The 12,502-nt window shown below is 37.7% G+C and overlaps 1 long non-coding RNA gene across 1 annotated transcript in view; it reads right to left on the bottom strand.

Moving 5' to 3' along the window:
• Positions 1 to 9,586, bottom strand: part of LOC130906118 (uncharacterized) — a 70,772-nt gene extending 61,186 nt beyond the window's left edge. Inside the window, exons 1-2 of the long non-coding RNA XR_009061223.1 lie at positions 9,494 to 9,586; positions 3,746 to 3,842 (exon numbers count right to left, since the gene is read on the bottom strand). This is a non-coding gene — a long non-coding RNA (uncharacterized LOC130906118). The remainder of the gene's footprint in view (positions 1 to 3,745; positions 3,843 to 9,493) is intronic.
• Between the last annotated feature and the right edge of the window lie 2,916 nt (positions 9,587 to 12,502).

Raw genomic sequence — 12,502 nt, 5'->3', positions numbered from 1 at the left:
TTGACGTCCAGGGACGTCCAAACTTCCCATTCATTTCCAATGGCATTTCTTCATGTTTGTTCATTCTTTTGATGCCAATGTACTTGGATTCCATTGACGCTTATGTAAGTTGATACCATTGACGTCCATGGACGTCCAAAATTTTTCCCATTCATTTTCAATGGGAATTTTTTTTTTTTTTCCCCAAATCAACAGAAAATGACTAGATATCAATAGGACGTTTCCCCCAAATGTGCCCGATTGCATTGCTGCTTATGGAGGGTGATGCCATTGAGGTCCACGGACGTCCAAACTTCCCATTCATTTCCAATGGCATTTCTTCATGTTTGTTCATTCTATTGATGCCAATGTACTTGGATTCCATTGACGCTTATGTAAGTTGATACCATTGACGTCCATGGACGTCCAAAATTTTTTCCATTCATTTTCAATGGGAATTTTTTTTTTTCCCCCAAATCAACAGAAAATGACTAGATATCATTAGGACGTGTCCCCCAAATGTCCCCGATTGCATTGCCGCTTATGGGGGGTGATGCCATTGACGTCCATGGACGTCCAAACTTCCCATTCATTTCCAAAGGCATTTCTTCATGTTTGTTCATTCTATTGATGCCAATGTACTTGGATTCCATTGACGCTTATGTAAGTTGATACCATTGACGTCCATGGACGTCCAAAATTTTTCCCATTCATTTTCAATGGGAATTTTTTTTTTTTCCCCAAATCAACAAAAAAAGACCAGATATCAATAGGACGTGTCCCCCAAACTTCTCCAATTCCATTGACGCTTATGAAGGGCGCCGCCATTGACGGCCATGGACGTCCAAATTTCCCATTCATTTCTAATGGCATTTAATTATGTTTTTTCATTCTATTGATGCCAATGTACTTGGATTCCATTGACGCCTATGTAAGTTGATACCATTGACGTCCATGGACGTCCAAAATTTTTCCCATTCATTTTCAATGGGAATTTTTTTTTTTTCCCAAATCAACAGAAAATGACTAGATATCAATAGGACGTGTCCCCCAAACTTCCCCGATTCCATTAACAATTATGGAGGGTGCTGCCATTGACGGACATGGACGTCCAATTCTCCCAATCTTTTCTAATGGATTTAACTTTGTTTAGTGCCAATGACTGGCATTATGGTCCATTCTATTGATAGACCTGAGTGGGGCTAAGATTTGTATCTCCACAGAGGAAAGACCAAGGTGTGTAATTTCTCCCGAAATTGCAGTTTCTAGTTCTTCTTATTATTATAGTCGTTTTTTTCGGCGCGCCGCGCAGCCCAAACCGTAGCAATTTTTGACCAAATCACATAATTTGGGTATCAAAAATTCCGGGACGGTGAGGGGCATAAAAGTTGTATACAGAATTTGGCAAAAATTTACGGTTCCCCGGAAATTTGCCAAAAACTTTCCTATTCATTTTGAAAGGAAAAAAAACGCGCGCTTCACAGCCCGAACCGTTAGACCGATCGGCACCGTTCAAGTATCGGCACGACCGGAATTTTCGCGTGACACAGGAAACTTTACAAATGGCCCCGCAAATTTTTCCGTTCGTCCGTAAACGGCAATTTTCCGTGAAAAAAAAAAAAAGTTTCAAAATGTATCTAGTCCTACAATTTTTGACCAAATCAAATAATTTGGGCATCAAAAATTCCGGGACGGTGAGGGGCATAAAAGTTGTATACAGAATTTTGAAAAAAATTACGCTTCCTCGGAAATTTGCCAAAAACTATCCCATTCATTTCGAATGGGAAAAGTCCCATTCACTTCCAATGGGATTTCCAATGGAATTTACATTGCATTGATGCCATTGACGGCCATGCATGTCGAATCTACTGATGCCAATGTACTTGGATTCAATTGACTATATGGATGTCGATGCCATTGACTGCCATGGACGTCCAAAATTTTTCCCATTCATTTTCAATGGGGAAAAAACAAAATTACCCCAAATCAACAGAAAATGACCAGATATCAATAGGACGTGTCCCCCAAACTTCCCCAATTCCATTGACGCTTATGAAGGGTGCCGCCATTGACTTCCATGGACGTCCAAAATTTTTCCCATTCATTTTCAATGGGGAAAAAACTAAATTTCTCCAAATCAACAGAAAATGACCAGATATCAATAGGACGTATATCCCAAACGTCCCCAATTATATTGACGCTTATGGGGGGTGCTGCCATTCTTTTGATGCTAATGTACTTGGATTCCATTGACGCTTATGTAAGTTGATACCATTGACGTCCATGGACGTCCAAAATTTTTCCCATTCATTTTCAATGGGATTTTTTTTTTTTTTTCCCAAATCAACAGAAAATGACTAGATATCATTAGGACGTGTCCCCCAAATGTCCCCGATTGCATTGCCGCTTATGGAGGGTGATGCCATTGACGTTCATGGACGTCCAAACTTCCCATTCATTTCCAATAGCATTTCTTCATGTTTGTTCATTTTATTGATGCCAATGTACTTGGATTCCATTGACGCTTATGTAAGTTGATACCATTGACGTCCATGGACGTCCAAAATTTTTCCCATTCATTTTCAATGGGAAATTTTTTTTTTTTCCCAAATCAACAGAAAATGACTAGATATCATTAGGACGTGTCCCCCAAACTTCCCCGATTTCATTAACAATTATGAAAGGTGCCGCCATTGACGTCCACGGACGTCCAATTCTCCCATTCATTTCTAAGGGCTTTTACTTTGTTTTTTGCCAATGACTGGCATTATGATCCATTCTATTGATAGACCTGAGTGGGGCTAAGATCTGTATCTCCACAGAGGAAAGACCAAGGTGTGTAATTTCTCCCGAAATTGCAGTTTCTAGTTTGGGTTTGAGTTTCCCGAGGGACAGATATAGTTGACGGACACACACAGGAAGTCTGTGTTGTTACGTTTGTTATGGTCCGAGTTGCGGAGCAGCAATAAACGTTGACTCAAATGAGTTCAAGAAACTAAATTCTGTGCTTTATGAAGCGTGAAAAAAGCAGAATTTAACACAGACGAAATCATTCGGCCGATCAGAGTGAAGTTTTACCGAACAAAATGGTGACGTCACGTAGCGTAATGGTCTGCAACGGATCGCCGCATACTTTTCTTCAACACAAGGTGGCCGTGTCAAAAAAAAAAAAAATCAGTTTATATATATAATTTATATATGTAATATACATATATTTCTGTCTCCATCCATGTACCCGTTTATAATGCGCACCATGATTTTAAAAGTTGATTTTGGGGGAAAAAAGTGTGCGTTATTTTCGGGAAATTACGGTAATACAATACAATTGAAATAAAATATGAATAAAAATAATAAATAAATAAAAGTTAAAAAAAAAAAAAAAAGGCTGATGTATATATTTATTTACTTTATAATATGAATGGGGAGGTCTTCATTTTGAAATTTGGCAATCCGATCATCTCATTGGCAGCCCACCTAATTCAAATGATTTGGACGTCTATCACCGTCATTGGCACTGAAACAGTATCATTCATTGCCAGCGCTTCCAGTTCAAATAGACAAGAATTATTAGTTTTTTAACATTTTATATTGTTCATGATATAACAAATTCATTAAGGAGAATGGCTATCAAAATGACAAGAAAAATGACTCACTCTTCATCCCGTCTCAGACAAGTACATAAACACTTGCCACACACACGGACACGCGCGCACACACAGCCTGCCATGGCCAAGATGGCCAAGGCCCACAGTGTACAGTTACTCACATCCTCAGGAAACGGAGGTATGACATCACCTTATCATCTCCTGTGGGTCCGGAGGGTGGGGGTGCGAGCAGGTGGGGGTTGAGGAAGGGATGACAGACTGGAGAGCGGAAGAAAATAAAAAAGATAAAGCCAAGGAAAAGATAGGAGGCCAAAAAAAGGGCAGCGAGGAACAGATGACATCATAGGACAGCCATGTTGACTTCCTGTGACAAGCACACACACACACACACACATAGTCAGGCTGGTGCTGTCAGTCACATAACAACACACACTTGCTATGGCGTGCATTAAAAACAGACCTTCACTGCGGTGGGCGTTTTAATCCAGTTAGGCTTGCCCTCCAAAAGGAGGTCAGGTTGAGGAAATAAACGCTGCGCTGGCTTTTATTACTCACACATGACTGACACACACTTGTTATCGGGATTGACGGCGCACTCGCATCTTCACCAAGTCAAATCGCAGCTCTAATTGAAAGATAATCTAACTATGTTTGTTCAAGGAAGAAAAGCATTCTTGTATGATTACGTATTACGCTTTATTTAAAGTGTAAATTCATAACCGTGATATAACAATATGAATATGAATGAATGTATATGACAGATGTCATTAAGTGTCATTCAGTAATTTTAATTAAGTAGGTCCAGCTGCGTCAAGGTTGACGGGCAGGGAGCGTGGTTGACAGATGAACGCTTGATCTGATTGGTCGTTGAAAGCAAGGGAGAAGAGTTAGATATATTTAGAAGTAGATATATTAATCCTTTAAAGTCATATGGTTAAATTTTCGGTAGGATTATATAAATCTAAATATTTCAAGGTCTAGTTAAATGGCGGAAAACACAGACAAGACTGAAAAAGCAGTTTCTGCTCTTGCAACCCTCTATAAAATAAACTGCTGTATTTTAAACCAAAAGAATGATTTTGTTTGACAGAACAATATGTCTATATGCTGCCATAGCAGATTCATGGCCCGTTAAGCCCTCAAACTATTTTTAATTTTTCCCTTTTACCCTGGAAACCCCTGTTTACAGACGTTGCGCAACCGCTTTTGTTTCAACCCAGCCATAAAAAGAAGTAAATATATTTATTATTTAAAATGTCTGTCATTTTGAGCTTAGGATCATTAATCAATGTCCAATATTTCTTTAAAACAAACAAAAAAAATGCTTAAAAAAATTATGTACTCGCATATTTTAAACTTTTAAACAAATTTCGTCACAATGAGAAAAATGTTGCCTTTAAAAAAAATCCCGGATATCTACTTCAAAACTATCAATTGTATTTTTTTGTTGTTGTTGTTAGTGTCGCGTTTTCCCCGATATGTTACATGATAAGTAATCGAACCAAACAAATAAAAATTGAAAAAAAAAAATTAAAAGGGTAAATATGTAAAAAAGAAAATCTCGACCGCTCCTTGATGTCTGCGATTTCTGCATCGCAACCCTTGTTATATTACCATGTTTCACCCATAAAATCCCCCAGAAATGTGGCTCTGGCCATTCACAGCTGTGTCTTGACACTCGGTGATACTTGCCACATGGAGTTTTTGGATCGAAAAGAGGTAAGTATGCAAAAATATCCTGCTAAAATCGTGGCGTCTTTAATTCTGCTCTCGCGTGTTCTTGCCTCTAGTCAGGGTTTTGCTGTTAATTTTTTTTTTTTCCAAAATGCCCTCCTCACACAAAAATACACACGGTCCCAGGCTTCAACTGGGATCGTGCGCTTTGATCAGATGAGACCAAGATTGAGCTTTTTGGCAACAAACACTCTAGGTGGGTCTGGCGTGCCACGAAAGATGCGCATGCTGAAAAGCACCTCATACCCACTATGAAGTATGGGGGTGGGTCAGTGATGCTGTGGGGCTGTTTTGCTTCCAAAGGCCCTGGGAACCTTGTTAGGGTGCATGGCATCATGAATGCTTTGAAATACAAGGACATTTTAAATCAAAATCTGTTGCCCTCTGCCCGAAAGCTGAAGATGGGTCGTCACTGGGTCTTTCAGCAAGACAATGACCCTAAACATATGGCCAAATCTACACAGAAATGGTTCACCAGACACAAAATCAAGCTCCTCCCATGGCCATTTCAATCCCCAGACCTTGTTTTGTTGGAAAAAGGGGGTTGTACAAAGTATTAACACCAGGGGTGCTAATAATTGTGACACATTATTTGATGTCAAATATTTTTTTCTTTATGTGGAATCTTTTCCCCAGTGAATGAATGCACTTGTATTGAAGGTTGGATTTTTCTCTTTTTTTCCATTAAGGTCCCATATTATTTGAATTAAAAAAATATATTAGAAGCTAAAAAAAACACATCTTTTTCAGGGGTGCCAATAATTATGGAGGGCACTGTACAAAGGCATAGCAATGTATGGAAATCAATTAAAATCAATTTTAAAAAATGATTGGAGTTTGCAACTTCATACAAATGATTAACCATTAACAATACACTGTTAAATTTATTTACTGTCACTGTGATGAATACACATTTATTCAACTGACCTACCATGGAGTTGACTTATTCATACAGTAGTTGTCACAACCATAATATCACGCGATACGACCAAAAAAGGCTGTTCTAACTATAGCCTAACAAAAAGCTATACTTAACCCTTCGGCGACAATACAAATACCAAAAATAACCAGCATTAACGTCACTGACGGTTGGAAATAGAAATACAAATATGAGTTCACAGGAAAATTCATCGCCCGGAATGAATTGTGCACAGTTACTGGTTGCGGAAGATACAATGGTAGGAAATAATACATGTCTGAGTGTTGAGTCAGTTTATCCGACGGCCTGGGAACAAAAGACCATAAGTACTTGTGGTTTCAAGGTGAATGTGAGTTCATTGTAATATTGACAAATATTTTAACACGACTACAAGGACGCCGCTACGGAAGATAAACGGCTCATATTAGGATATTTGCTCATAGTCAAGGGCGTAGGTTTGCATAGGGACGGTAGGGACATAACACTACCAACATTTAAGGACGCTCAAATTGTCCCCACCAACTTTTAAGCAACCTTATTTGTAGAGATGTCCCGATCACCGATTGATCGGGTCCGATCACGTTATTTTCAAAGTATCGGAATCGGCAAAATAATATCGGACATGCCTATTTTTAATATATATATATATTTTTTTTTTTACAGTGCTGTATATTTTTATTATATTATGTATATACAGGATATACTGTATGTATATATTTTCCCCAAGTGGAAGCTTCCATGATCCTAATAAATTTAATAATTAAAAAAATATATATATACAGTACTGTGCCTAAAACGTTTGCACAGTACTGTGTATATATATATATATATATATATATGTTTTTTTTTTAAATTAAATTGTTTTCTAATTGTATTTAAGGTTACAGACATAATATGTTACACTCATCCAGAGTCTTTAGTTTAGGCTTAAGGCGATAATTACCGGCGGTAATTAATTATTTTTTAAAATTGATCACGTTAAAATATTTAACGCAATTAACGCATGTGCTGCACGACCCACTCACGCATTGTCGTGTTCAATCTGTAATGGCGCTGTTTTACCTATATATAGAGCTAAAAGGCAGCGTAAAATGAGTAGAGTGAATTTTGGCAGCCTTTGGAGCATTTTTTAATTAGCTAAAGCCTTACAATCCCTCTCCCTACGATTAGAAATATCTAGGAAGCAATGTGGGGATGAAAGGTAGTAATTGATCTTTTCCTTAACACCCTATGTTATTTCCCAACGCAGAGAAGATATATCAATTGGTACCACTACGCACAGTCATGGGTGCACTTCCCATCATGCATTTGGGCACAACAGTTCAATGGCTACAGTATCATTTACTGACAGCTCAACAAATACACTAGATGGCAATATTTAGTCACAATATACAAAGTCACATTTATCCTTTAAGAATTACAAGTCTTTCTATTCGTGGATCACTCTCACAGAAAGAATGTTAATAATGTTAATGCCATCTTGAGGATTTATTGTCATAATAAACAAATACAGTACTTATGTACTGTATGTTGAATGTATATATTCGTCCGAGTTTTATTCATTTTTTTCTTAATGCATTGCCAAAATGTATATGATCGGGAAAAATGATCGGGAATGACTGAAATTGAATCGGGAGCAAAAAAAAAAAAAAAAAAAGCAATCGGATCGGGAAATACCGGGATCGGCAGATACTCAAACTAAAACGATCGGATCGGGAGCAAAAAAACATGATCGGAACAACCCTACTTATTTGCATTATATAATGACTTTAGTTATATAGGTAATTTAGAATGTCTTCCCAAATGTTGTAAGGACAGCCATTATTAAGTTATTTGCATTATGTTCAGACTTAGATTTACATATTTTGACTTGCTGAATGTGCCAGTCCATTTTTTTCCCACAAACGTACGTTTGATTGGCTGATGACTTGACCCCCCACCCCAACACACGCACTCACAGCCCTCACAAAAATGCAACATGTCGACTACATGCCACCTCCTCCGCCCCTTTGAATTTTTTTTTCGACCACCAGCAGTAGCAGCCAATGTAAGTGTTAAAAAGACATCAATGTTGTGGAGGTGGGGGAACACAATACACAATACTAATTTTGCAACTAAAAGTCCTACCACAGAGTTAACAATAAACTGTGAATTTGCTAACCTGAAAAATACAAGTAGGAAGCTATGAACATTTATTAGACTTACTAAACTTTTTTTTTTTTTTTCAGTTATATTTAATTTCTTTATTTAGACACACAATTTTGAGTGGTCTTAAGACAAATGTTTATTTTTTGCATTGCTGGATAGTTAAGAGATGATTAACACGTGTATGTTAATATAATTTATGTTCAAATATTGCAATATAAATTTGCTAATAAAATCCAGACATTTATTCTGGACGTTTTCAAAATGTTTTAGAAATTTTTCAAAACAAAGGTCTAAATCGAACGGTTTATCCACTGCACCAATACACATTAAAGTATAAGTCAATACAGATTTATTTGCATTGATAATATAGCCTATCAATTAATTAGGTTCATATTCATGAGAAATGTAGCCCTGACCCCCGTTTACCCAATCTGTTTGGGTTTATTAATGTCCCGTCCCCAGCAAAAAGTGGACATGTAGGTTATGCTGTTATATCGTCCCTACCAACATTGAGACCAAACCTACGCCCTATCTCATAATTAACCTGTGTTGAAGAGTGATCACTGATCACGTGACTTACCTTTCTCACACACACTCACGCGTACAGTATGAAAAATTACACAGGACCAGGTAGACGAAATGTCTGCGCAGGAAGTGACGCGGAAAAGCCGAGTATAGTTAGTTCATATGGTAATAAAGCTGCGAAAGGAAGCCTGCTAAAATTCCCACACAAGTGTTGATGCATAGAAAACTTGCATCAAAGCTCACAATGCAAGTCACTGTAGGCTATAGGGGCACAGAAGAGGAAGGGACTGCGACATTTTCCACACTTAAACAATAGAAAGACAATGGGGTTTGCATCATGATTATTAAGTGAATGCCAAGAAAACGGTTTTAATATGAGTCTAAACAGTAGCTCATGCAGTGATAAGTAAAAGAAATCAATCTTATGAAGGAACACAAACAAGATAAATGCCACTCATGCCACATTGAAAGACTTGTGTGCCACAAGCCTGCATAGTACATATACAGTATATATACACAAACACAGCATATATATATACATAAATATATATACATATGAGATATATACACTGCAAAAACTCACCTCTTTAAAACCAATTAAATTCCCTTGTATCATGGTTTGAGTTTGTTTCTGTCCCTAGTCAGTCTTGTCCATGTGATTACCCATTGATTTCACCTGTTGTGGCCTGCTCCTTGTGTGTTGACCAATCAGCTGTCTCTTGTGTCACCCACCTGTTTCTCACTGTCTCGTTACCCCATGATGATATTCAAGTGCCCCATATGCTGTCAGTCTTTGTTGTGTCATGGTCTATCCCAAGGACTGTTTACAGTGAGGCAAATAAGTATTTAGTCAACCACCAATTGTGCAAGTTCTCCTACTTGAAAAGATTAGAGAAGCCTGTAATTATCAACATGGGTAAACTTTCAACCATGAGTGACAGAATGTGGAGGAAAAAAAAAAAAAACAGAAAATCACATTGTTTGATTTTTAAAGGATTTTAAATTAGAGTGAAAAATAAGTATTTGGTCACCTACAAACAAGCAAGATTTCTGGCTGTCAAAGACATCTAACTTTTCTAACGAGGTCTAACGAGGCTCCACTCGTTACTTGTATTAATGGCACCTGTTTTAACTCAATATTGGTATAAAAGACACCTGTCCACAACCTCGATCAGTAACACTCCAAACTCCACTATGGCCAAGACCAAAGGGCTGTCGAAGGACACTAGAGACAAAATTGTAGATCTGCACCAGGCTGGCAAGACTGAATCTGCAATAGGTAAAACGTTTGGTGTAAAGAAATCAACTGTAGGAGCAATTATTAGAAAATGGAAGACATACAAGACCACAGATAATCTCCCTCGATCTGGACCTGTGGCGTCAAAATGATAACAAGGACGGTGAGCAAAAATCCCAGAACCACACATGGGGACCTAGTGAATGACCTACAGAGAGCTGGGACCACAGTAAAAATGGCTACTATCAGTAACACAATGCGCCGCCAGGGACTCAAATCCTGCACTGCCAGACGTGTCCCCCTGCTGCAGCCAGTACACGTTCAGGCCTGTCTGCGGTTTGCTAGAGAGCATTTGGATGATACAGAAGAGGACTGGGAGAATGTGTTATGGTCAGATGAAACCAAAATAGAACTTTTTGGTAGAAACACAGGTTCTCGTGTTTGGAGGAGAGAGAATCCTGAATTGCATCCGAAGAACACCATACCCACTGTGAAGCATAGGGGTAGAAACCTCATGTTCTGGGGCTGTTTTTCTGCAAAGGGACCAGGACGAATGATCTGTGTAAAGGAAAGAATGAATGGGGCCATGTATCGAGAGATTTTAAGTGAAAATCTCCTTGCCAACAAAGGGTACATAACAAAGTATTGAGCTGAACTTTTGGTATTGACCAAATACTTATTTTCCACCATGATTTGCAAATAAATTCTTTAAAGATCAAACAATGTCATTTCTGGTTTTTTTTCCCCCACATTCTGTCACTCATGGTTGAGGTTTACCCAATTACAGGCCTCTCTAATATTTTCAAGTGGGAGAACTTGCACAATTAGTGGTTGACTAAATACTTATTTCCCCACTGTATCGTTCTTATTTCAAGAAATCTGAGTAAAATTTACTTGAAGCACTGTCAGATAATCTCACTTATTTGTAGTCGATTTACACTGAAAACAATGGAATTCAACTAGTTTTAAGGAGGTGTGTTTTTGCAGTGTACGTATGTACACTTACACGTATGATATGAAAGCGTGAGAAAATAATGTACAGTATTATTCATCCATTATTTTATATGTTATTTGTATAAATATTTTATTTAGTGCTGTCAAACAATTAAAATGTTTTAATTGAGTTAATTACAGCTTAAAAATTCATTAATCGTAATTAATCGCAATTCAATCCATCGATAAAATATGCCATATTTTTCTGTAAATTATTCTTGGAATGGAAAGATAAGACACGAGATGGATATATATACATTCAACATACGGTACATGAGGACTGTATTTGTTTATTATAACAATAAATCAACAAGATGGCATTTACATTATTAACATTCTGTTGGGGCGATCCATGGATATCAAGACTTCTTAAAAGTTCTTAAAAGATAAATGTTAGGACAAGTTATAGAAATTTTGTATTAAAACCCCTCTTAATCTTTTCGTTTTAATAAAGTTTGTAAAAATTTCAATCAAAAAAAAAAAAAACTAGTAGCCCGCCATTGTTGATGTCAATAATTACACAATGCTCATGGGTGCTGAAGCCTATAAAATCAGTCGCACCCAAGCACCAGCAGAGGGCGTCAAAACTCCATCAAACACAAATAACATGTGGGCATTTCAGTGTACTGTCATTTAAATCTGTCTGAGCGGGACATGTGCGTTAATTGCATCAAATATTTTAACGTGATTAATTACAAAAATTAATTACCGCCCGTTAACGCGTTAATTTTGACAGCCCTAATTTTATCTACATGTTTCAAACTATTTAACGTTTTAATGATAATATATGCGATACAATTTTTGTCATTGTATATGCACAAATAAAATGTTAAAAATGGGGTTGGGATGACAGTACTTCACAGTTTTTTTACTTTACATATTATATATATTGTGTATATACTGTATATATACTGTATATACACATATATAAGTATACACTATAAACTAGAGGTCACGGAACCGCGGACCTCGGTCCGGTTCCGGACCCCCAAGTCGCCTGGACCGGATCTCAAGCTGTCTGGACTAATACACGTTGCAACAACAAAAATCATTTTTTCTGCGGGTTTGCAGAGCGGAGGTGGGCAACAAACAAAAACCTTAGCGGTGACGCGCGTGAGCCAGCCAATGGGAGGAAGCATTTGAAAGTTATTTTTAGAACAGCATGTCTCACACTCGTTTTCAAGACTTCGCGGAGTGACAGCCAAAATCTGAGCCGAATGAAGTTGGAGGAAGAAGCGAAAAGGTAAGGCAAATGGCGTGCTGAAAACTACGCAAGATTGATGCAGAAAACAAAGTGTTTAAGGAGGAGTAGACCAACACATTTTTGTCCATTTTACCTGGCGAAAACACAAGACCGCTATG

Source organism: Corythoichthys intestinalis, chromosome 18 (assembly GCF_030265065.1).
Source record: "Corythoichthys intestinalis isolate RoL2023-P3 chromosome 18, ASM3026506v1, whole genome shotgun sequence".
NCBI lineage: Eukaryota > Metazoa > Chordata > Actinopteri > Syngnathiformes > Syngnathidae > Corythoichthys > Corythoichthys intestinalis.
The sequence above is the reverse complement of the archived record's forward strand: the minus strand, read 5'-3'. Positions and strand labels throughout refer to the sequence as shown.